The following is a 23,713-nucleotide window of genomic DNA, read 5'->3' as shown; positions in this document are numbered from 1 at the left end:
CTGTCCTGGAGTGACCCTGGGAGGAGCTGCCCCATCGGGCAGTCAGACAGGAGCGGAGCCCCTCAGGTCTGGATCTGCCTGGGGAGGGACATTCTCCCGCAGGCCTGAGGGGCCACCGAGGCGAGGGGAGGCGCCCTTAGGATGTCAGTCCCACGTCCTGGGGTGGGAGGGAGACCAGGAGTCAGTAGGAGCCAACCGTGGACCATGCTGGGACAGCTCCCTTCCTCTCTGGGGTTTTCCTGGGACTGTCGGCAGACAGAAGAGAAACCCTAGTGCTGCTTCGGACGCTCTCTGCAGGATGCCCTGTCTGCACACCAAGCCTGGTGACCCCTGGGCCCTGACCTGCAATGTGCTGGCTTGTGCATCCGATGAGGCCCCGAGGGGAACCAAGGTCATGCCCTGCAGCTGCTGGAAGTTTCCAGAAGAGCAGCCTGGTGGGCGGGGAGGGCAGAGGGCAGAGGGCAGAGGGCGGTGGGCCAGGCAGCTGGGGCAGAACCTGGGTTCCCTGAGGCTGTGAGCAAAGCACCTGTCACCTTCCCCAGTGTGCCCTATGCCCGGCCACCACCATGTGTGGTGGGACTGAACCGAGCCAGGTGGGGAATGAGGAACCCCCCGTGCGGCCCGACTGAGTCTGTACAGCTGGCCATGCCCCGCGGCCCCCGGATGTGGCTCCACCCCACTGGGAAGCCACTGCTGGATTTCTGGCTCCTCGTACCTCGTCCATCACAGATGACAGGGAACTGCGTGTGGCTCTCAGCCTTTTTAAACAAGGCCATCTTCCCCCATCTTTGTCATCTTCCTGATGTCCCGGATCACAGACTTTCTTTGCGTGTGAATTACAAGAGTCGGGTGGGTGGGTCCCGTCTGACTTGGCAGTAAACATGCAGGTGCCCAATGTGAGCACGGCTCGGCTCTACCTGGGTGTGCATGGTCTATGCTGGCCCCCCGCCCCAGCCCCACCCTTGTCCCAGGTCCCCCTGGGGATTCATGTGCCCCAAGTGTCACCAGCTGTTGATGGGGACAAGGAGGATGGCAGGTAGAGCGCTTATCCTCAAGATGTTTCCAGCCCAGCAAAGAAAATGGGGGCCCAACACCCCAACACAGCTGACGAGCTGCCTGGCCAGGAGGGAGAGAAGACGGAAGGACAGCCGAGAGTAGCCGTACACCAAGTCCACACACGTGGGCACAGACACCCTCACATGTATGAAGACTGGGGAGAAGCATGATGTGAGTCGACGGAGAGAGAGGCTCACAGGGCCACCTGGTGGGGGCACGCAAGCCCGTTCCCAAGACCAGCAAGCGCTGAGCCCCCTCTGGCGGATGCTGACCACGGTGAGAGGACAGGGCAGATGGGCAGTGCTGCCGGCTATGTGGACAGATGGCCAGGGGACAGAGGTCAGGCAGGAAGGGCAGCGGGGCAGCCTCGTGACGGCCGAGACTGGGTGACCCGACAGTGACAACAGGCCAGAATTCACACACGCGCCCGTTTCTCACGTGGCCGTTGAGCACGCTGGGAGCCAAGGTACCGTGGCAGATGAGGCACCTTCTACATTGTCAGATTTCCGTCTGCGTGTGGATTTCCATAGTTTTAGCTGAGATTCATTGAGTGGCTCAGATGTCCGGGTCTGTTTCTCAGTGTGTTTACTTGCAAAGCCAAGCCAAGCTTGAACAAATGGCCTCAATTAAACATTCACTCTGTCTCCAGCTCCACAGCCCGCCAGAAACACAGCAAAATGAAAACAGGACAAGCTCCAGCGAGAAAGCACGGTTAACTCTTCTTGAGAAAGCTCACCAACCTCTCCACAGGCACAAGATTGACGCCGCAGCCTCCCCTCACCCTGTGTACAAAAATTAACTCAAACCGGACCAAAGACCTAAATGTGAGAGCTAAACCTGTAAAACTCTTAAAAGAAAGCATAGATGCGGGGCTGGCCCGGTGGCGCAGTGTGAAGTTCGCACGTTCTGTTTTGCTGGTTCAGATCCCGGGTGCGGACCTATGCCCTGCTTGTCAAGCCATGCTGTGGCAGGCGTCCCACATATAAAGTGGAAGAAGATGGGCACGGATGTTAGCTCAGGGCCAGTCTTCCTCAGCAAAAAGAGGAGGACTGGCAGCAGATGTTTGCTCAGGGCTAATCTTCCTCAAAAAAGAAAAAAAAAAAAGCATAGATTAAAAGCTTCTTGACAGTGGATTGGGCAATGATTTCCTGGATATGACACCAAAACCACAAGCCATAAAAGAAAAAAATAGATAAATCGGACTACATCAAAATTAAAAACTTTTGTGCATCAAGGACCCTATCAACAGACTGAAGAGGCAACCCTCAGAAAGAGAAAACTTGTGCAAATCATATGCCTGGTGAGGGGTTAATATCTAGACTCAACAGAGAACTCCTCCAACTCAACAACAACAAGGCAAACCCCCTTGATTTTAAAATGGACAAAGGACTTGAATAGAAATTTCTCCAAAGAAAATGTAAAAATTGGCAACAAGCATATGAAAAGATACTCGCCATCATTAATCATTAGGGAAATTCAAACCAAAACCATGATGAGCTATCATCTCATACCCATGAGGATGGCTATTATTGAAACAAGAACAACAAACAGAAAGAAAGTGCTGGCGAGGATGTGGAATAATTGGAAGCCTGTGTGCTGTTGGCGGGAACGTAGAATAGCACAGCTGCCGTGGAGAACAGGACGGAGGTTCCCAGAGTTAAACAGAGAACCACCACACGACCCAGCCATTCTACTTCTGGGTGTGCCCTCGAAACAAGTGAAAGTGGACACTTGAATAGATATTTGTACACCCATGTTCACAGCAGCACTGTCCACAAAGCCAAAACGTGGAAGGAATCAACTCAGATGGCCATCAACTGGTGATGGGATAAACAAAGTGTGTCCATCCATACCATGGGATGTCAGCCTGAAAAAGGAAGGACGTTCTGACACCTGCCACAGCGTGGACGGCCCTTGAGGACATCATGCTGAGTGAAGTAAGCCAGTCACAGAAAGACAGAGACTGTCTGATCCCACTCCTCTGAGGCCCCCAGAGGAGTCACATTCACAGAGACAGGAAGCAGAATGGTGGGTGCCGGGGGCTGGGGGAGGGGGCTGGGGGTCAGTGCTTACTGGGGACAGAGTTCCAGTTTGGGAAGGTGGAAAGGCCCTGGAGACGGACGGTGGTGATGGTTACACAATGTGAATGGACTTAATGCCACCAAACTGCACAACTGAAAACGGTTAAAATGGCAAATTTCATGTTACGTATATTCCACACAATTAAAAAAATAAAGAGCCTAAATCATAACCACATATATTTTCATAATAAAAACGTGAAGGTTTACAGCTCATTAAATTTTTTAGATATATCAAAGTTAGCATTAAACTAAACTGTGTTGAAACAAAAAAATTTAATACAAACAATGCATGATATCAAACTTTTTGTTTTTGTTATCTTTAAAGTTATATCCTACATTATTTCTATTAGAGTTGTGATTCTTTTTTTTTTTTTAGGAAGATTAGCCCTGAGCTAACATCTGCTGCCAATCCTCCTCTTTTTGCTGAGGAAGACTGGCCCTGAGCTAACATCTGTGCTCATCTTCCTCTACTTTATATGTGGGACGCCTACCATAGCATGGCTTGCCAAGCGGTGCCATGTCCGCACCCGGGATCCAAACCAGTGAACCCCGGGCCGCAGAAGTGGAACACGCGCACTTACCCGCTGCGCCAACAGGCCAGCCCCTAGAGTTGTGATTTTAAGCTGAAAGATGTTAAATAATTTAAGTTTGTAAAACAGTACTAGAATGCGTAAGTGAATTTGATTTGTTAAAAGCTTAATTTATTAGATGAATAAGAGTAACTTAAGCATTTGAGAAGCTTGGTTTGTTTGTATTGTAAATGTTTCTTGTCAGGTATTTGAAATGCTTAAAAAGACGAATGAAAACATTAAACTGTAATAGAACTTAAAACACTGAAGGGAATTAAACTTTAATAAAAAGCAGATCAACAACGCTCAGTGTAAGACACGCACCCCACGCTGGGAAGGCTGGACAGCACCCAACCTTGCTGGTCCTGAACTTGCCCAGCCAGCTGAACTTGTTTTCAAAGGATAAGATAATATCTGGTGAAGAATATTTCAAATGCCGGGGTAGGAATAGCATTTGCTGATTAAGACAGCAATATTGGGACTAAAAATGTGTGAAACCTAAACAGCCTCAAAGATGTCCACCCTTCTCACCTCTCCCTAAAAAGTCTGTTATCGTCACTGCCATGAGAACACATCCCATTGCTGCCTCCCAAAGTGAGAGCTGTCCTTCATTACTTGCACAGCCACGTGACAACCTAGACGTGGCCCAAGGACCCAAGCTGGACCCTCAACCCTGGCCCAGCCCCCGCCCAGGGACATGGTTGAGGGGTGGGCAGGAAACCCAGGCTGGGCAGCAAGACCTGCTCCAGCACTTTTGGGACCAGAATGAAGGGAGTCAAGCCCACCCCGATGAAAATATGGAGGAATGGTTGCTTCTCTAGCAAGACAGGAATTACCAAAATCAATCCTAGAAGAACTGGAAGATTTGAATAGTCTAACTTCATTGGAAAAAGTCAGAAAGATTTATCTTTGGAAAAATTCAGCCCAACTGAATTTTATTTACTTTTCAAATAGATATTTCGATCTCATGTAAACTTTTCTAGGCCACAGAAAAAGGTGGAAAGCCTCCTTTATGAAAACATAACTTTCATAAAGATGGCATATAAAAATGTGCTACTTTATGTATGCCTATAGATACATTCTAGATAAAACGTTAGCAAAAAGACGCTACCAATGAATCAAACATTGTGCCAGTGTAGCCAGTCATCATACACTACCACCAAGCGGGGTCTGCTCGGCAGTGCAAGGATGATTCAAGAGCGGGGCATCTATCAACATCAAGAAGAAAAAGTTAGGGCTGGCCCCATAGCTGGGTGGTTAAGTTCATGCGCTCCACTTCAGCAGCCCAGGGTTTCACAGGTTCCGATTCTGGGTGTGGACCTAGCACGGCTCATCAAGCCCTGCTGAGGTGGTGTCCCACATAGCAGAGCCAGAAGGACCTACAACTAGAATATACAACTATGTACTGGACGGCTTCAGGGAGAAGAAGAAAAAAAGAGAGAGAGAAAATATTGGCAACAGATGTTAGCTCAGATGCCAATCTTCAAAAAAAAAAAAAAAAAAGAAAGAAGAAAAATTAGTGAAGGAACAAAGATGCAGAGAACCCAGGCTGAGCGATCAGAGTACAAAAGCCCCCTTAATGGGTCTGCTTCTGGGAGCCCCGAGGGAATCCAGAGAGAGGGTGCAGCCTGAGCCAGGGGTGAAGAGGTGAGAGAGTGCTGGGAGGTTGGGGACCTCCGCATGGGCCTTGCCAAGGCTGCTCCGTGAAGGCACGTGAGATGCAAGGTCAGTCCTGGGTCCAGAGGGACCGGGAAGCGTCTGGGCAACAAAGAGCATCGTGTCGTCGGAGGGACCAACCGAAAGGCAGGGAAGGGGTTTGCTCTCAGTTATGACAGTTTGACTGCTAGTCACGGACACTCGACTCAACTTGCAGATGCAGACAGGGAATTCGTAGAAGGGTGACCGTGGGGGGCCCGAGCGCAGGCCAGGAGCAGCTGATCACAGGTACGCCCGCCACTGGACTCTGCTCTCAGCCCTGCTCTCTGCTCCTCTCTGGGGCTGGACGCTGCTCTCCTTCCCCTCCCGCTCCCCACTGCCCTGGTCCACAGCCAGAAGACGCAGCCGTCGGCAATCCGAGAACGTCTCATCCTTCAGTCCAGGACGTGGGCGGGCGGCGGCGGTCACAGCTCCACACTCCTGAGGAAGGAGTCTGACTGGCCTTCCTGGGCCTGGTACCCTTCCGGGTCAGAGGTCAGGACCAGGCTGTCCCAGGGGCAGGCGTTTAGGCAGGGGGCGGGCAGTTCAGAGACTACCCCCTCTCCCCTACTCCTGGCCCCTGGGAGGAGGCCGGCAAACAGCCTGCCAGGCCAGGTGGGCTAGGATCCCATCAGCCGAGGTTATGCGGCGGCGTCGGAGCAGAGGGGATGTGGTACGTCCTGGTTGGTGGTCACAGTCACAGTAAAGATCACGGGAATAGCTCTGAGGGCTGCGCATGTTTACCGTGATTTAATCCTCCTGCACTGGAGGGGGAGCTGTGACCGTGTCTGTTTTGCAGATGGTGGCAGGGGGTGGCTACATAGCCTGATCGTGGTCAACCAGTCCCCTGACCAGGCTCTGGTTTGGGCTCCTGATCCTTCACCTGCCTGCTTACCTGTCACAGGTAAGGACTGTGCAGTGCGTCTGGGGAAGCCCCCTGTCCCCGGACCTGCCTCATCGACGCTGTGTCGGTGTGAGCAGGGCTCTCCGGGCCCAGGGGAGCAGAAAGGAAGAGGCGCCAGAGGGCTGGATCCCAGAGCTGGTGGGTGAGGATCTTGAGTCTGCACGCCGCCCGCCCTCCCCTGAGTCTTCAGGCCTCGAAGGACTGGGGCAGGCGGCTCTCCCTGGAGGCAAACTGGGGGCAGCGGTCAGGGAAATCGATGCATCTATACCCACAGCTGGATCTGTATCTGCCTCTGTGTCTATACAGATACAGACACAAAGACACACAGAGAGAGACAGAGGGAATTATTTTAAAAACTGGCTCGTGCAATAGTGGATGCTGGCAAGTCCAAACTCTGCAGGCTGGAGACCCAGGAAGGGTGATGCTGCGGCTCGAGTCCGAAGACAGTCTGGGAGCAGAACTCCTCCCTCCTGTTTCCGCTTCCGGCTGATCGCGTGAGGTCCACCCGCATCAGGGAGGGCAAGCTGCTTTACTCAAAATCCACTGGTTTAAGGTTAATCTCATCTGAAAAATATCTTCACGGTGACAACACCTTGCCAATCCTTAAAAATTAAGTTTTCAAGAAATTATGAGGCCAGTGAAATATCCCCCTTTCCAAAAAGTGAACCACCTCATCTTATGTCACACAACACAGGGGATTTCTACCATTTATGTGCATGTTTGTTATTACATTTCAAAAATGTAAAGTTTCCTTCTGAATGACATCATTGGGGTGAGGGAACGGACCACTAAAGGTGGTCATCTCACTGGAAATATTGGTATATTTTCCTTTTGCTTGCTTGCATGATGCTGAAGAATCTGACAGCAAACCACAGACACCATGCCACTCCTCCCCGAAATATCTCTGTGTGCCTCTCTAAAAACACAAGCATTTCCTCACAACCAAATAACATCATCGCGCTTCACAAGATCAAGACGAATTCTTTCATGATGTCTAATTCCAGTTCATGCTCCGATTTCCCAAACTGCCCGAGAACATGGTCTATGGCCGGCTTCTCCTGCAGCGGATTCAACCCTGGGACCACAGACCCTGGAGCACGAGGCTTCTCCACGACGCTGACAAGCTGGAGGGGTCGGTGGTCCTGCAGGCCGCCCCCCGCGCTGGGGGTTCGCCTGCTCGCTGGCTTTGCAATTCCCTGTCACTCCTGCAGCTGGAGTTTGATCTGAAGGCCTGTTAGATTCAAGTTAACTATTTTGGGGCAAGAGGGCCCTGCAGCCGATGCCAGTTCGCCGAACTGATCACAGACGGAGACACGAGATCCAGCTGTCGCCCTGTAAGTGGGGCCAAGACCGACTTCAGGGTCACAGTTCCAGCCACGATTTCAGAGGAGAGCATTGAAATTGGCTGCATGACTTACAGCGAAAAAAACCCTGGGTGCCTTCCTTTGCAAAGAAAAACTCACAAAATCAAAGAACTAGCCGTTCGAAGCTGCAGCAAGGAGGGTCAGTAAGCCTCGTAAACGGCCCATTTCCCCCGTAAACGGCCCATTTCCCAGCCTCTCCTGAAGAGAGTCAGCTGGGGTTTCACCCGAGAGGATCAGCAGGAAATCTCGGTCACGGTACCTGAATGTTACCGAGTGGACGCTGAGAAACCTTCCCACCGGCCTGCGCTCCCCCTCTCACCTCCACCCTGCTGACCGCCTTGGCTGGGGTCCCCCCTCACTGCTGGGGGTTCCAGACCTGAAGCCGCTGTTCCTGGTGAGTCCCCACCAGCCTGCTCCCTGCGCGGGGTGGTGCCAGCCATTGGTCAAGAAACGCGAGAGCCAGCATCGAAACGGCGAGACAGGCAGGCGGGAAAGCTGGCCTGGGCCCTGCTGTCATCTCCGCCCTCGTGAGCCTCATTGCTGTCACCTCCCAGCTTGGAGTGGGTTGCGCAACCCCCAGGCGGGCTCTGCTGCTGGCTGAGCCTCAGTTTCCCCGCAGGTGAGCAGGTGGGACACACGGGCTCGGGTGCTGGAGCTCCTTCTATCCACCGAGGCCGCCCCGTTCCCGGCAGTGTCCCCAACACTGCCCTCTACCGCCTCATGGGACCCCCATATCCACACCCACTGATGGTCCCATCCTTGTGCCCCCATGAGGAAACTGAGGCACAGAGTTGGACCCACACCCTCAGAGTGTGGGCCTGGTGAAAGCTCTTTTCACTGAAATATGTTTAGAACAAGAGGGCCTTTTCCTGTCTGGACAAAACGTGAAGGACCTGGCACTGAGCTGCTGGGCCATGACCAGCTGGCAGGCAACACCCACCATTTCTCTAAGCCACTGCTCACTCCCCTCACTTCCCCGAAATTACTGTCTCCACGTTGCTCCACAAACCCCATCTGGGATAGTGGAGCCCCAGCTGGTAACCCGGCCCGAGACGAGGCAGCCCCGGGCCTGAGGCCAGCACAGCGCACCCTCATACCCCACCCCAGGCTCACAGGGCGGGGCGAACAGAGACCGCCCAGACCCCTCCTCCGTGTGGGCCAGAGGGAACCAGGCTCTGCACCACGGCCGCCCACAGAAACCAAAGGCTCGTCCGCGGGCAGAGCCCTGACTTGCATCGTTTGCCCATTTCCCTGGCGTAAAGGCTCCCACATGGGCCATTCAAGCCAGCAGCACGTCACTCAACACGAGCTGGGAGAGTAGTGCACGTTGGGTTCTCATGAGTCACACACGCTAGGCGCAGTCGACCACTGTGGGCTGAAACACATGCGGGGCGGGGATGGGCCGGGCCTCACCAGCACCCACGGGGCCAGGGCCCCAGAAGACCTGAGTTCCTTGAGGACAAAAGCAGAGACCGGAGCCGATGAGATGTGGCGCGGCCGCCTGCACTTGACCTGCCATCTTCACCAACTTGAGTTTTGGCCGTGTTCTGGTTATTTATTGCTCTATAACAAACACCCCAAAACTTAGTGGCTAAAGCAAAGACAGTCCTCTTTTAGCTCGATTTGGGCAGGGTCAGCAGGGCCAGCTCGTCCCTTCTCCGTGGGCCATCTGCTACAGGGACCCCAAGCAGAGCTGGGGCTGGAACCCTCTGCAGGCTGAACTCACATTCGTGAGGATGGAAGTGCAAGCTGGAGGATGCACCAGCAGACCCTACAGGCAAGGCTGTGCTCGGCTCTGAGAGCCGTGGGCTCGGAAAGACAACTGCGGAGACCAGCAGGCTGACTTTCCCTTGTGTACCAGGAAGTCTGGGCCGGGCATCCATAGAGGCACAGCGCCCCACGATGCCACCAAGGACACAGAGTCTTTTGACTTTCTGTCCATATCCCGTGGGCCAGGCTGGTTCACGTGTCCCCCTGACTGCCGTGTGAACCAAGACATGTAGTTGTTTAGATGGGCACGTTGCTGGCCTTGAACTAAGCTGGTGGCATTCTGCAAACAGGCTGCAGAGGCCACAGCAGAGACACCATGGGGCCGGCCTCGGGGCCCAAGTTTGGCCAAGGGACGCTCCTGCGCAGGACTCTGGGTCACAGCAAGTGACCCAGAAGCAGGACATTCTGGGCACTGCTGTGGCGAGTGCCCAGGGGGCAGTGCCAGGGGCAGCGGCCTCCTCACCAGGCTACCTTCTGGGCCTCTCTGAACCCTACTCACGTCCAGGTCTCCTTCTCTGGCCTTTCTGCCGATCCCAGAGCCCCATGGAAGGGGTTCAGAATTCACCTCCACTGTTTGCAATCAGCAAGCCTGAGCGGTACAGCAGTTACGGTTCAAAAAGGAAAAACAAAGTAGGAAGATGCTTAGGCGACAAGACTCTGCTGCAGAGAAGTGGCAGGCAGAGAGATGCCTGGGAGGGGCCGTTCTGGGCCGCGTCAGGACCAGGACAGAGAAGAGGAGAAGGTGGGTGTCCTCTCGCCCCCTGCAGGGGCTGCCCATGGAGCCCCTGGGCCCCTGAGGGGTTGGCCTCAGCATGGTCTTCTCGGCTCCCCTACTCCACAAGCCTCGGCCTGTGGCTCTGCCTGGGTCCAGCCACGAGAGCCCAGGCTCCTGGACGCCACTCTGGCCCTGCTTTCCCAAAGGGCAGGTGGGCAGATCTCGGGGGCCCTGGGGGTCCATGCAGGCTCCACCTTACCAGGTAATTCCTGCTCGGCCCAGCAAACGGGTGTGAGTTCTTCCCATTTACTTATTTATTTTTATTCTGGTAAAATACACAGCACATAAAATTTACCATTTTAATCACTTTCAAATGCACAATTCAGTGGCACGAAGTCATTCACGGCATGGTGCAGCACTCATCGCTACCTAGTTCCAGCACCTTTCATCTGGGTGCACAGTGCCCCCCAGATTCAGGTCCTTGAGGAAGTATCTGGTGAAAGTTGTCGTGGGTCTCAGCCAAAGGCCATAGGAGCCACGGGAAGTCCCTGCTGGACACCCCCAGTGACCAGGCCACCACAGGTCGTCCGTTTCCTCCGGGCAAGCCCCAGCTGTGTTTACTTTCTCCTCACCGGCACCTGGGGAAAGTCCACACCCGGCACGTCAAGATCAGCTTTCAGGAGAACATTCCACCCCCTGCAAACCTTGGACACAGCGAGGAAGCGAGCATGACCTTTCCCCAGGTCTGAAGGTCCCCGAGTGTGTGCTCCTTGGTAGGGGAAAAAGGAAGATGTCTGCCCTGCTCTTGACCTTGGGCATTAGGGGCCAGCAGGTCACCTCCCCAGGCATTCCTGGGCATCCTGGCTGGCACCTGTCTTGGAGGGGGTGCTGACAGGGGCCCCAGGGACCGCCTCCAGTTAAGCAGTGCTGGTTCCCACCAAGACACCGGCACAAAGGCTGTGGTCCTCCCACCTTCCCCAGCACCAGCCGCCTTGGCACATCTAGATGGCTGGGCCCCAGGATAGGGTCCCACTACAGATGCCTCCCTCCGGGAGAGGAATCTGCAACTGCAGTGTCTCTGACCTGGGCGTGCACACACACACACGCAAATACGAGTGCACGTGTACATGGGCATCAAAGCCCACAGTGTGGCCGAGAGCACAGAGGTCAGGGAGCCCTGTTCATGCACCTCCGGCTGCTGCCCTCCCCGCACAGAGCCAGACGGGCGGAGGGGCGGGGCGGGGGCGTTTCGGTTTCTCTTTTGTCCACACCAAGACTCTTGTCCCACAATCTTTCCGTCCATGAAAATGACTGGAGATGCAATTAACCAAGTCCCGCTCTCCTCAACCCCCTTCACGTCTGCCAGCCTCGCTTTCTTATTCAAAGTTTTCCATTTCTACAGGAAACCCAAATGAAGGTCGAGTCCCCCGTGGGGGGCCCGGGCCTTGCTCAGCGTGGGCTCCCTGCTTTGTGAGCTCAGCCTGGGCCCCTCATCTCTCTGAAGGTTGGGCTCTTCATCGGTACCATGTGGTGACATGGCATATGCTTTACAAGGTTCTCCAGGGGACCCCGGAGGCCACCTAGGAGGAGGCTGGGTGACCCAGGAAGGTGTCATGCCCCACCTCCCACCAGCTTCTGACCGACGAAGCAGGGGATACATTCCTGGCCTGAAACTTGAGGCTGTTAGGGGGCTGTCTGCTCGGCTGCCCTCTGCCACGGACTTGACACCCTCTTTCCCACGGGGCCAGGCAGCCACCTGTCTGCTAATACACCTTTACCCTCCCCTCATCCCGGTGCCAGGTTGCTGGGGCCCTGGATGCCTCGTCTCTGCATGGGGTGGGGTGGCAGCAGGCACACTCCACAGTGAGAAAGGGCTGGGGCTCCAGGGGCAGGAGCCATGCTGGTCAGTGTGGGTGGAGCGCTACAGGCCTGCTGTCCACCTGAACCAATGCCTATCCAGCGACCAGAGTTTGCAGGTGCTACTGGAGGAAACTGAGGCCTGGCCAGGTGGAGGGGTCAGCCTGCACCCACGGCCAGCAAGAGACTGACCCCAGCCCGGGTTCTGAGCGCTTTTCCCTGTCACAACCTGCCTTCCATCCTCACGGGCCAACAGTGCAGGGGTGTGGCCCATGCCTGCCCACATATCACCCTCGGCACCCACCGCTCTGGGCTGGCTGAGAGCTGGGGCGCCCAAGGGAGCCGGCCTGGAGCTGTTTCACTTGGCAGGACATCACTCTCCGCCCCCAGCTTAGTGCCAGCCAGAAGGTTCTGCAAGACCAGCTCACTTCCTCCCAGCCGGCCCGTCTCAGGCTCGGGCTCCCACACGGAGAAACGGAAAGTCAGGGCAAGTCCCGAGGCCACTTCCCAGGAAAGCCCCGACGGAGTCCCACTCCCTCCGACATTTTCACTTTAGCCCCAGGAGGAAAGGGGATTTCTTTCTCCAACAGGCAACACTGCTGTCACATGTCCCAGTCCAGCCCTGCTGGCCGTCACCAGCTTGTCCTATAGCCATGGAGCCGTAACGCCTCCAGGGAGAGGGCACCCGTGATGGACGGGTTGCACGGAGCGGGGGTGAGGAGGCACCCACCCAGGCCAGCGCCCAGCGCACCCCATGACTGGGGGGACACTAAAACACTCCAGCACAAAACCCTCTTCCCTGACAGCTTGCCTCGTGCCTTTCCAGGCCCTCTTGGGTGTGATGGGGTCCGTATGTGGGATATGTACGTACCTGAGTAGGGCAGCGGGGCCACCTGAGCAGGGCCTGAGCCCCTTCCAGGGACCAGGGCCACTGCAGGAAGGAGACTAGTTAGGTTTGGAGTGAGAGGAAGGTGAAGTTCCGGAACAGGAGGGCATCCTGGGCTCTGGCCAGGATGGGGGCCTACGGGGACCCTGGTGGGGGACAGCAGCCTGGAGGAGCTGGACCCGGTCGCAGGAGAGGTGCTCGGCCCCTCCTCCTCTCATCAGCCGGTGCCCTGGTCTCATGGTGTCTCCTGGGCCTCAGCTTCCCCACAGGGCCTTATAGGACCACCTGGTCCCAGCCCCTAAATCCAGCTTTCCAAGACCCGCGATGGCCCATGTCCCCCTCTCCCGTCGCCTGACTTCCTTTTTCTTTTGTCCTTGCTGTCTCTCCTGAACCCCGAAGAGGTCTGTACTATCGTTCACTGACTTTCATCCTACGTGCCTAGGCGCACCCACTCTGTGCCAGACCCCCCGCAAGCCTTGGGGGTCTGTTGTGACCCTGACACTGAGAAGTGGGACAGGGAAGCCCCACTCAGCAGGTGATGTTGGAGGAGGGACCTGTGGAGCAGAGGGAGCTGACCTGAGCACATCATGGGAGTGAGCTCTCCAGGCAGCAGAAACAGCCAGTGCAAAGGCCCTGGGGCAGAGGTGCTTGGACAGAGCAGAGCAGCTAAGCTCAGAGTCAAGGCAGGGCAGACGTGGCCTGGTAAGACAGTGCTTTGAGGGTGTGAGCTGGCAGAGCAAGATCTGACTCCCAGCTCCTCTGACACGGGCAGGTGTCCCCTTAGGGCCCTGGCCCGGCCAGCACTCACCCTTGCTGCTGGGCTGACCTGGATGACTCCACTTTCACACGGGGTTTCCCCGGCAGCTGTCCCTGTGGCAAGGAGCCTGACCAGGAAAGTCCCAGACCACAGTCGATGAGGAAAAGTTGGCTCCAGGCCAGGCCTGGCCAGGCAGTGAAGCCCTGCAGAAGCTGCCGAGGCCATGGGGTTCTGGCTCCGGCTCATCCCAGGCACAGGGAACGTGGGGCCTGTCAGTCCCCCACAACACCCGCAGGGACCACAGGGCCCAGTCACTCCTCTGAGGTGGACCGGCCTCCTCTGCGCCGTGCTCATCGCCCTGCCTCTGTGCTGCCCGGCCCTCTGCTGTGTGGTGACGTGCAGGGACGTGGGGGTGGTCCACGGTCCACGGGTGGGGGTGGAGAAGTCTGGAGGGGAGGGAGCCACAGCCGCATGTGGCCAGAGAAGGGCACATTGTGGAGGCGTCCCAGGGCAGCTGAGGGGGCCAGCAAGGGAGCTGCACCCTGACCTGATTCAGAATTGACAGACCGGAGATGATGAGAGCAGATCCCTTCTGGTCCATTCCATGATGGTGTTCAAATTCTCTACGGTGCTCTCACACCAGGTCCTGCCCGACCCGTGCACCCCCGGAAGGCTGAGTGAGTGGACTGTGGCTGTCCCAACCTGTGATGGCAAGGCGGGAGGTGCGGCCGAGGTGGGGAGCCGGGCGATGGACAGAGTCGGGGCCGTGTGGCAGTGCTCCAGAACTCCAGAAAAGGGGGCACAGCGCAGGTCATGCCCAGACACAGACGGCTGCGTGTTCCTGCGTCCCCGCCGGCCTGAGGATTCCAGAGGGAGCACACAGTGGCCGGGGGACTGTGGGTGGGACACAGGTGAGGAACACAGGATCCAGGGCCTCCGTCGACTTCCCACTGTCATGTTCTCGTCGCTGTGAGACAGGCCTGCCCTGGGGTGGGGTCACAGTCCTGAAGGGAGCTCAGGGTCTGAGGAGAGAAGGGGAGGAGGGGGCACCTGGGGCCTGCAGGGCATGGAGAGGGTGCAGGGGCACTGACCCCAAGGGGGCATGGAGGAGAGGAGAGCCACAAGATCCAGGGAGCTTGGGGGCGGAGGGCAGCGCGCCCAGGCTCGGGGAGAGAAAGCCTGGGACACCGTCACCCCTGCAGATGCCGTCATCTTGAGGGGCTTAGTTAACACCCCCATAGGCTGTCCCATTGGCCGGTCCACTGACACTCAGTCTGCCCCCTTCTCTGTGGAAAGCATGTACCTCTGAGTTCCTTGCTGGCCAGCCTGCCGGCTGGAGGCTGCCCGACTTCCCGTGTGCCTCCTCTTTCCTGGTTCCATCATCCTGCTATAGTGGACTGACACCCCTCTCGCTCTGGTCCCTGTGCTGGGGATCAGGGTCCCTCTAGAAATGTGGAGCCCACATGGAACACACCTAGGTTCTCCTGAGGTGACCCCACTCACCAGAGCCCACTCAACGACGGGCACTCACTCAACACCCTCCTTCTGGGCCCTGGACCCTCGGGGTCCTCTCTGGCCACCCACCCACATGCCCACCCTGCTTGGGGCCAAGCCCCCACTCCTACCCAGGGGCCAGCTCTCTCCTCGTTGCTTCTTCCAGGAAGACTCTGAAATTGGTGTCTCAGCCTGTGGATGGGCTGTGCCTCAACAAACGTTCCCAGGTCATCTCAGACACACCGTAGTGAGAGCCAAACTCCCAGCATCCCTCTGGATCAGCATCAGCACCCCAGCCCCTGCCTCCTGCCGGCCGGTCTCAGCCCCGCTGACCTGCTGGCCCACTCTGCCCACCCCTCACCTTGGCTGCCCTCCACAGGCGGCCAGGTGACCCTCTAGATGCCATTTCACCACGCCCCTCCCTGCTCTGACTCCTGGGGCTCCCCAGTGCCACCAGGTTGAGCTCTAAGCCCCCTTGTTCAAGTCCCATGACCTTCCTGTGCTCACCTCCAACAGACTCCCGGCCCCCAGGACGGCTCTGCTGCCTGTCGTCTGTCTGTCTCCCTCCTGCCTGTGTCCTTAGCTCCGTCTGCACCTGGCTGGGTGTGCCCTTGGCATGGGGTGGCGTCCTCTTGCGGGCAGTGGTGGTGGACACCTGCCACGTCTGGATTTGAGCAAAGCCTATCCCGTTCCTCGAAGGCCACTTCCTGACAGCCCAGCCGTGTCCTCACGTGCCAGAGTCCACGGCCTGATGCCTTCCGTGCCCCTCGCCTGCGTCACTCTCCTAACTGGCCATCAAGCCCCAAGCACCTCAGGAGAAGGAGCTTCTCAATTCGCCTTATTTCACAGGTGGGGAGGATGAGGCCCAGAGAGGGCAGCTTGCTCCAGGCCACACAGTGCGGAGGACGGAGCTCATTCAGAGCGAAGCGGCCCTGCTCGGCCCCCCAGGGACTGTGTGCAGCTTGCGGGGAGTAAGCACAAGCCACTGGCCTGCTCCTGCTGACACGAAACCAGGTCGGGTTCCCCAGAGGCAGGTGGCTGGCACTGGATGGGCAGCTGGGGGACAAGGACATGCTGCCATAGGATGCTGGCTTGATGCGGGCAGGAGGACGGAAGCCCAGGGCACTGTCTGGGTCTGCCGCATCCCGAGGGTGAACCCCGCAGGGACCCCAAGCGGCCACAGGAACACTCCGTGCGGGCAGGGCCGGCTGCATGCGCCGGAACAGCCCACTGGTCCACAGAGCCAGGCGAGACACGCTTGGGTGGCGGCATGGTCACTTGCCCCGTGCGACCAGGCATTGGAGCATCACATGAGAGCACAGAAAAGGCACCAGGAGGGGACACGGGCTGAGACCCCACGCGGCGGAGCCCCTCTCTTATCTGGGGTGGGGGCCGCGTGTGGTACAGTACCTTAAAACACTTAAATTTTCAAAATATTTTCAAGATTTGAAAGAAAAAAGTCTACGTGCAGAGTGTTATTTTTGGTATTTCGAGGAAACGGTTAAATTTCAAATATTTTTCGTTTTGATTATGCGCCCCTTCAGGGAGGAGAATCCTTGCAGGCGGCTTCCGAACGTGGTTCCGGCTGATGCTCTTCAGCTGGCCTGCGCTGCGCACCAAGGACGCAGGGAAATCGCAGGCTTCCCCGGCGCCTGGGGCTGAGGCTGACATTGCGAAACCGAGTCTTGTGGGACAAAGCAACTGAGTAATAGAGTGAAGTTCTTAGAAACCGAGAGTTTCAGTTTAAGAAGAGCCTTCCTAACGCTGCGTCTAAAAGGGAAACGGTGTCCTCGTTCGTTTTTGTGTACGTTTCCTATGTATTCTATAATCTAGGCTGGTCTCATGGAACAGCTCAGAGAATGACACCAGCAGCATCTGACCATGCCGGGGTCTTGGTTCTGAGATCCCGTTCCTGACCAGAAGGCACTGGGGCAAGGGCCCATCCCAAGCCCGAGACAGCGGAGCAGAGGGTGAGGCTGGAAGGAGGTGGCGCGTGGAGACGGGAACCAGTCAGAATGAAATCCCAGCAGCTGAATTTTGGACAATCTGAGTGGCAAACAGAATAATGGCTGTCACTCATCTTAACACTTTGAATGAACAGAAATGCATCAATCCAGAGATAGATTTTCTAAAAATCTAAAGCTGAAACTAAACAAAAAAAGTAGAAGAGACTGGGCCGAAGGGGAAATAGAGGGAGGTCTTCCTTTACAGAGCGTTGCCGTCCACGCAGAGGACCGAAGGGCGAGCAGCGTAATCTGCAGCCCCCAGCATGGTCACTGGCTTCTCCTGGGACCATCAGAGTGGTGGATGCCACCAGGAAGGGTTCCTGGGTGCGGGGGTATCCATCGGGACAAAGTGGGGCAACCCATGTCACTCAGGACTTGCCAAAGGGGAACCCCACCTGCACAGTGGAGGGTCCTAGATGCCCCTCGCCCAGCAGGCCGAAGTTGGGGGGCCCGATGTTGGCCACCTGCCTGCTGATGAGCAAGCACACAAGCCACCAAGGATCTGGCCGGAGACGTGCGACTCAGAGCTCAGCGGGCCTCCAGCCCAGGGTTCTCGGCCACAGAGCTGCTCACGTCAGGGGTGGGGTACCCCAGGGTGTGGGGGCGCCCCACACGTCGTAGGGTGTTAACAGCACCCCCCAGAGTGACAGCCACAAACATCTCTGGACGTTGGTAAACATCTCCTGGGGGCAAAGTTAAGGTTGGCAACGGCTACCATAGACCCTACCTCCAGCAAAGTGGGCGTCGTCAACAAAAGAGTCTGGACTGAGAGGCTGGGTGCGAACCAGTGGGGAGCCTGGCAGCCACTGGGATGGTTGGGGATGTTCAAAAGGGTGTGGAGAGCAGACAGGACTCTGGCACATCCTGAGGGTGGCGAGGGGACACTCTGCTCATCCCAGGAGAAGTCAGCTGATGTTGTTAGCACCCAAATGCCTGCAACTTGCTCCCAAAACGACACATGGACACGTACCACGCATGTCGACGTGGAGAGAGGTAAAGAAGGCACGTGAACCACTTCTCGGGGAGGGTGTGGGCGATCCTCCTGTTCTTCAAACTGGAAAATCCTGAACACTTTCCACAACACACACGCATTAGGATGGGAGTACCCAAAAACAAAAACAGAAACGACAAGAGTGGGTGAGGGTGTGGAGAAGCTGGGTCCCTGTGCAAGGCTGGTGGGAATGTCACACAGCACAGCTGCTGTGGAGAACAGCATGGTGGCTCCTCAAAAATTAAAAATAGAATGATCACACGATCCAGAAATTCCACTTGTAAATATACACCCAAAAGAAGGGAAGCAGGGTCTCAAAGAGAGATTTGTACAGCAGCACTATTCACAAAGCCAGAAGTGGAAGTGAGCCAAGTGTCCACCGACCCACGAATGGTTAAGCAGAGGTGGTCCATCACACAATGGAATAGTACTCAGCCTGGAAAAGGACTGAAATTCTGACAATGCTGCAGCGTGGATGAATCTCAAGAACGTTACACTGAGATAAGCCAGTCACAAAATGACAAACACTGTGTGATTCCACTCATATGAGGTCCCTTGAGGAGTCAAATCTATAGAGACAGGAAGTAGAACGGTGGGTGCCAGGGGCTGGGGTCGGGGGGGGGGAGTTAGTGTTCAATGCGGACAGAGTTTCAGTTTGGGAAGATGGAAAAGTTCTGGAGATGGACAATAGTGAAGGTTGCACAACAATGTGAATGTACTTAGTGCCACTGAACTGTACACCTAAAAATGGTCAAAAAGGTAAATTTTACATTGTGTACATTTTACCACAACTTAGGGAATACTGATTCAAAAAAGTTTTCACAACACCACATTGGGGAAAACTTGCAGTGTTCTGGACCACAGCTTCTGGCATTCAAGCTGACTTCTCTCTTGGACTCCAGGGTCCTTTCTGGAGAGAAATCCCAGCCACAATGCCCTGCCTGGGTGACCACACAAAGCGACCTGCGAACAGGAGGTCGGGGGGATCGGGTGAAAGAGGAACTGATGCCCTGGTTGCTCCTGTCCCTGGGCCACCAATGGTGGGGGACAGACGGACTTCCACTCTGTTCTCTGGAGGCTGAGAGCCGCCGGCTCCGTCGTCCTGAAATTTGGGCCCCACGGCCCACGAGCCTCCCAGCACTTCCTGAATGTCTTCTGAGACTGTGGCCTCAGACTTTCAGCTCTGAGAGGGACTGACACTGTGGCCTGGGACATGCGGAGCCAGCAGCCCCGAGTTCCGGGGTGTTCCGGGGTGTTCTGGGGGTTTCTCTCCACTTCTCTCCAGGGCAGCCTCGTGGTCCACCCCGCGGCCTGGTTTGGTGCAGCCTGTACGGACCCCTCTGTTGGGGTGACTTCAGGTCGGAAAACAGAAGTTCCAGAACCCCACATTCAAAGGCGCCCTGGTGGCCGGGCCCGGGTCAGGGGTCAGGGAGAGCGCGCTGCCCTCTGGATAACTCTTTTTATGGGCCAGGCTCTCTGCGGGGTCTGGACTTGGGAGAGTTTCTGGGCGCAGGTTTAGGCAGCAATAAAGGTCCCTGTCTGGCAACAGAGAAGGACAGCGTGCTGTCCAAGTTCAACACCCCAGGGACAGACAGGAGGTCTCGCGCTGACGTAGGCAGCGAGGACCCAGCCGGGACCGTGGGGAGGCGGAGGATGAGGTGGGGCCTGGACAACAGTTTGCCTGCCCCCACACTCATTCGGCCGTTATCACACGGAGAATGTGCTGAGAGCAATCAGGTCCCCCCCTGCCTGCCTGACCTGCGATGCCACCTGGAAACAGATGACGGAGCTGCCCTGTCCTGCTTGTTGCTGGTGGCATCCACTCAAGTCTCTCGTTCTGGGGTCAGGCCTTTCCATGACCAGGGCTGTGCTCCTGCTGGGAGTCAAGTCCTTCTGGCTGGTTCTAGAACGTACTGGAAGAGCCCCTCCCTTCTGGTGAATCCACGCGGCTCCTCCAGGGACACTGCACCCGAAGCCCGCCCTCGAGGTGCAGGTGGGCACCTTCCATCCTCCGCGTGGGGACAGGGGCTGCTCTGGGATGGGCTCCCAGCCTGGCTGTGTCATCCCATGTCTGCCTCCATCATAACGTGCTCTCCTCTCTCCCTGCGTGTTTCTTATAAAGGACACTTGTCACTGGATGGAGGGCCGACCCCGGCCATCCAGGATGAGCTCCTCTCAAGACCCTTAACTTAATCACATCCGGAAAAGCCCACTTCCAAAGAGCCACATTCTGTGGCTCCAGGTGGACGTACCTTGTGGGGCCACGGTTCAGCCCCCACAGGATTTGGGTACATTCCTCCCACAGAAAAGCAGGCACGCTAGGGTCACGCCCACTGTGGGACGCAAACACCAACCGGTCACACGAGGACCGTCCCCTGCACAGCAGCCTCCCTGGAGATGTGGGGTCTCTCAGCCCCCAGACAACAGCGCACAGCCGAGGGTACCTCACTCGGATGTTTATGATGCCACCCCTTTAGTTAGCTCTCAGGACAGCTCCCTGGGCGGGTCTCCAGGGACAGTATCTGCACACGATGCAGGAGAAAGCGGGTCAGAGGGGTCTGCGACCCTGTGAGGCGCGGCCCCCTCTGGGAGGTCTGCGCTGGGCCTGCGACCTCCTCCGATAAAGACGCCTGTTCAGCTCTGCTTTGCCTGCTTCCTCGTCTGCGCGCTAACATCCGCACGGGAAGGGCTGCCTGTCCGGGATGTGCTCCTGGACACCAGACCGATGCCCCACAGGAGGCCAGGCTTCGGAGTCGGCCTTTCTGGGCTGACCAAGCTCTCACCCAGCCCTGGGGCACCAGGAGGCCCTGGGTGTGAGATGAGGGACAGGACTAGAGACAGCAGCCAGACCAGCTCACAGCTCCTCAGAACCAGTGCCAACCACTGGGCTTGGGACAGACACTTAAGAAAGCACTTGGAGCCGCCTCAGCCCGCAGGCCGGAGCCCACAAGCAAGGATAACCCAGCCTTCCCTGGCACAGCCCGGAGGGAGCCTGCAGGAGAGCAGTGTTCTGACACTCGTTAGAATGGTGAGGAAGACTTTACCCAGGACCTCGGCGATCGGGGAGACAGGCCACCTCAGCTCCACGGACAGCGGGGACAGTGGGGGCCACGGCCACGGGCTGGGGGCGTGGTGGAACAGCACTGAGAGGAGATGTCATGCGGAGGGGGTTCTGGCTCCACCGACCCAAGAGGATCCTTGCTGAGGGCGGGCAGGTGATCTGACACCTCGGGGGGCACAGGGCGTGCGAGTTTGATCAGCTCTTGTGACCACACGTTGGGGGGGATTCTTTCCCACCTGACTCAGCAGGGTTCTTCCTACAGCCGGACTCCGCAGGGATGGGCTCGGGAGCTCCCACAGGAGGAGGGCGCAGAGGATCCTGGCTGGTGTGTGGTCAAGGAGAGGGCCTTTGTTCAGCCCCAGTCACTTGGTCAAGACATAAGGAGGAAGGGCCTGTTTAAAAGGCTGAGCACAGTGGGCAGAGTTGACGCTGGAATATGGAGGCGGTAGGGTGTGCGCAGGGCAGGGGGCTCCCAGGAAAAGGAAGCGGGACCTGTAGGCGGGGAGCGAGGAGCTGAGCCTTCCCTCAGTTGTTGGGCACCATGGTTTGCCGAAGCTTCCAGGAGAAAGTCTCACGGGAGGAGGTGACACTGAGGCCGAGGGCCTGGGGCAGCCACCTGGACCCCCGGAGCCCACAGGGAGCCCTCCAGCACTGAGCCCCTTGACGAACCACAGCACTGGGAGCGGTCTGACCTGCCTGACATCAGCAGTGAGGGCAGGGCTGTGACAGTGACTAGAGGCCTGGAGGTGGCCCTCGCCTGCCTGTGGGCCACCTGGCCCCTCCTGCCCTTGTCACCAAGGGCCCAGCCCACCTTCCCAGAAGCGCCTGCCTCCACTTACTGGCCAGTCGCCTGTTAAGAGAACGTCTAGTCAAGTGTGCCCAGAACCCGCTCCCTCTAGACTGCTACAAAGAAGGTGGGGACCCTCCACCTAAGAGGCACCGACCCCCAGGGCAGCCCACCGGGTGGTGGGAGAGGGGTAATGTGTGTGGGCACGCCCACTGCGAGCCCGGCCCCAGCAGAGCAGCCCAGGAGCGGGTCCAGGAGAAGGGCCTGTCTCTGCAAAAGCCCCCGGCCCAGGCTGTCGGGACTCTCCCGCCACGGCCCCGGGGATGCCCAGCCCCAGGCCCCACACTGGGAGGGCCACTCCTGGCCCATCACATGGGAAACATCACGAAAGAACGGCTCCCATGGTGGGAATCTTCCTACACCGAAGCTTGGCTGCAAAACGCTCCTCTCTCTGATTCTGTAACAGTTTCTGAGAAAACGCCCTGAGGAAAGAGTCTTAGAGGCCAAAATGTTCTTCCCAACACTATTTTAATCAGGAAAAACTGCAAACAACCCCCAAACCCAGGTCAATGAAATCACAGGGTGGGAGACAGTTTACGTTAATGTGCCTTGAGAAAACAGCCCGCGGCCACTCAGGAGCTGGAGTGTCCAGGCAGGAAGGTGGGAGGGGCTGCGATGGCGGCAGACATTCAAACATGCTCACTTGCACACACAGGGTTGTTAGAAATGTGTACGCTGTTCACACGTGCGCGGAAACCCCGCCAGCACTGGGCGGCTGCGCTCGGCGGCAGGATCAGAGGTGAAGCTTATTTTTGTTTTCTCAACTTCCAGCAGCTCGGCTCTGCCGCTGGACAGTTACCATGTGGTTGAACAGTAAGTGTGACGGCTCAGCTCGCAGAGGCCCCCGGACACTGCTCCCCACGCTGGGGCCAGAACTGGGCCCTTCTCTGTGGGACCCTGGGAACCTCGTGGGGTAACTGAGGGCTTTTCCTTGGGGAAGGACCATCTCTGTGTCCAGCAGCGCAGCAGTGCAGCGGGCAGCACCTCCCCCACCCCTAGGCACACACCCACCTTGCGCCCACCCTCGGGGCCTGCAGACCCCCGTGACCCAGCGCAGCCTCGGGGGAGGCCGCAGAGGGGAGCTGGCAGCCTCACACAGAAGCAGGGCGGTAGGCGGAGCCCCCTCCTCAAGACCGAGGCCGTGAGTCCTGACGGCCTTGACCGCGGCCAGCGAGGGGCTGCTCAGAGACTGGGCCGGAGGCCAGCACCAACTCTCCTCACGGACACCCACGAAACACACCTCAGGGGACCCACATGGTCCTGGCGTCTGTCTCGGTTTCCTGTTGTCGGCCTTTGCTGGGAGTGCCGGGGAAGAGGGCGGAGAGCCCGCTGAATCAAGTGCTAATCTCATCAGGAAATACCCTCAAGACACACCCACAAGTAAGCCTTAATCTGGGCACTCCACGGGCGCAGCTGACACACATTAACCATCACATACAGGGTGCCAGCCAGTAGGACGGAGGAGGCTGGGGGAGGCCTTGGCATCTGCCCTCCCTCTGGCACAGCATGGGACCCACAGAGGCTGCAGCAGTGCTCCTCTCTCTAATGTGACTCATTTGATAAAGGACTGACCTTTCACAGCCATGTAGCACCTTCAATAAAAGCCGCTCCCTGGCTGGAAATCCCCCTCAAAATCCCCTACAGGGCTCGGGAGACTGAC

At 57.2% G+C, this 23,713-nt stretch overlaps 1 long non-coding RNA gene across 1 annotated transcript; it reads right to left on the bottom strand.

Moving 5' to 3' along the window:
* Positions 1–14,356: 14,356 nt before the first annotated feature.
* Positions 14,357–22,491, bottom strand: LOC102150954 (uncharacterized). The gene is made up of 3 exons (XR_011432896.1): positions 18,125–22,491; positions 15,656–17,194; positions 14,357–14,676 (listed from the first exon to the last, which is right to left on the bottom strand). It is a non-coding gene; the product is annotated as an uncharacterized lncRNA (long non-coding RNA).
* Positions 22,492–23,713: the final 1,222 nt, after the last annotated feature.

Source organism: Equus caballus, chromosome 26 (assembly GCF_041296265.1).
Source record: "Equus caballus isolate H_3958 breed thoroughbred chromosome 26, TB-T2T, whole genome shotgun sequence".
NCBI lineage: Eukaryota > Metazoa > Chordata > Mammalia > Perissodactyla > Equidae > Equus > Equus caballus.
Note: the sequence above shows the minus strand (reverse complement) of the source record. Positions and strands in the feature narration are given on the sequence as shown.